Source organism: Hibiscus syriacus, unplaced genomic scaffold (assembly GCF_006381635.1).
Source record: "Hibiscus syriacus cultivar Baekdansim isolate YM2019G1 unplaced genomic scaffold, ASM638163v2 tig00001644_pilon, whole genome shotgun sequence".
Classification (NCBI taxonomy): domain Eukaryota; kingdom Viridiplantae; phylum Streptophyta; class Magnoliopsida; order Malvales; family Malvaceae; genus Hibiscus; species Hibiscus syriacus.
In genome coordinates this window covers 4,554,576-4,557,174 of record NW_024061878.1, presented here as the reverse complement: position 1 = coordinate 4,557,174, position 2,599 = coordinate 4,554,576, and positions in this window count along the sequence as shown.

The following is a 2,599-nucleotide window of genomic DNA, read 5'->3' as shown; positions in this document are numbered from 1 at the left end:
CAAAGGTCAATTTCAATCCTTACTAAAGTGTAAAATTGTGTTTTAATCTTAAAATATTTTTGAAACAATTTTACGAAGTATTTCGAACCTTAATTGGGCCAAAAATAATTTTTTACAACGGGATATACGATACACTCTTGAATGTATCGATACACACCCAACTTCGAATGTATTTTGTGTACCGATACACATCAGATGCATTGATACACTCATGGCTCCGAGAAACATCGAATGTAATTAGTGTACCGATACACCTGGAATGTACCGATACAATAGGTCAACTAACGGTCGAAATATTTGAATTTTACACACAGTGTACCGATACACCGTTGAGAGTGTACCGATACACCTACGCTCCCAACAGATTTTTAAATGATAATTACACCAAAACGGCTCTATTGACTTCACCAATGATCTCCCAATATTCAGAATCAATTCAAGGTGTATTTAAACAAGCTAAGGAGCCATTGATCAACAACAAGAAACAAGAATTGAGAGAGAATCAAAGAGAAAGCCTTGAAACTTATCGTTTGAGCATTTTCAAGCCTATTTTCATTCAATATTCATTTTGCTTTCAAGAACACCATTTGTACTCAATTGTATCATTTTTTAGTGTTTTTTCTTTGTTCTAGAATTGTGCAAAGAATCTACCTTGTGAGGTTTTTTTTGTAAGTTTGCGGAATTTGTATTTTTCTCTTTAGGAGAGAGTGTTCTCAAGAATTATACAAGAATTTGGGGTATAATTCTTGAGGGAGTTGTAAAGTTACTCTTTGTCCTCAAAAGAAAGACAAATTAGTGAATTTGTGGAAAATTCTTAGTATGGATAACTAAGGTAGTGGATGTAGACTTGGTTGAGAAGTCAAACCACGCTAAATCATTGTGTAATATTGTTCAATTTTATGCAAAAGCTTCCACCAAAATTTTTATTGGCAATTCACCCCCTCTTGGCTATTATGTCGATCGATTAACTCAACAATTGGTATCAGAGCCTCACTCATTTGAAGGTCTAACCACCTTTTGAGTCGATTCAGGAAGAGTTATATCGATATTCAAGTCATCAATGACCTCTACATCAAACTTCGACTTCATTATCGGTTCTCAGCATGTCAACAAGCCTCCTTTCTTCAATGGAGCAAATTATGCTTATTAGAAGAATAAGATGAGGTGCATGGGAGCATGGAAAAGCGTAGTGAACGGATACTCCGAACCATCCACATATATAAATTTGTGGAGTGAAGAAGAGACGAGAATGTTCCAGCTCAACTCAAAGGCTATCTATATTCTATTTTGTGCTCTTAGACCAGATGAATATGGAGAGTTTCATATTGTAAAACCGCGAAAGAAATATGGGATAAACTATAAGTCACTCATGAATGTACCAACGAGGTAAAAAAATTTAAAATCAGTCTTCTAACTCATAACTGTGAAAATTTTAGGATGAAACCGGATGAAGACATCAAAGCTATGATGGATAGATTTTCTGTGATTGTCAATGGTCTCAAATCATATAGAGAGATCATTCCAAACGAGAAGCTTGTAAGGAAGTTAATTTATTCTCTTCGAAAAGCTTGGCAATCAAAGAAGACGAATCATCGAAGCTAAAAATCTAAAGTCTCTAACTCTCGATGAACTCATCGGTTCTCTCCTCACGCATGAAATGATGATCCAAGATGAGGTAGACCTCGAGAAGAAGGACGAGACAAAGAAGGAGACAGAGAAAAAGAAGAACATTGGAGTTGCTCTCAAATCTACAAAAGATGAGAGTCATTCTGATGAAGATGACGATGACAAGGAAATGACATTATTTGCCAAACGGTTCAGAAAGCTAATGAAGCCCAACAGAGGAAGAAAAAATTCAAACGAAATGAAGGCTTCAAGAATGGACCAAAAGAGAAGGACCCGATCATTTTCTACAAATGCAAAAAGCCCGGGCATGTCAAATACGATTGCCCGCAATTAAAGAAGAAGGGTCAATCAAAGAAAAAGCACAAGATACACATGGCTACTTTGAGCAATGACGATTCATCCAATGAAAAGGAACAAGAAGTAGTGGGAAGACTCTCAGAAAATGAGAATTGCTATAAGGCATAAAATACATGTTCAAATTCGTGGTTCCTTGATAGTGGATGCTCGAGACACATGACCAGAGACAATAGCCGGTTTATAGAGCTTAACGATAAAAATGGAGTAGTGGTAACCTTTGGTGATGACTCAAAACGTTACATTGAAGGTATAGGTACTATAGGTAATACCTCTTCCATACAAATAGAAAAAGTATTATATGTGAATGGGTTAAAGCATAATCTATTGAGTATTAGTCAATTATGCGATAAAGGATACAATGGCTTATTTGAAACAAATGGTTGTAAAATTGTTGACATTGCATCTAATCGGATTATGCTTGTTAGTCATAGAATAAGAAACATATACATGTGTATTTAGATTCTATTAATATGACTAACTTGGGCCTAATTGCTAAGAATGAATATGATAGTTGGTTATGGCATAGGAGACTAGGACACACTAGCATGAGTATTTTACAAAGACTAATTCAAGGAGATTTAGATAGAGGATTGCAAAAGCTAAAATTTGATAATGA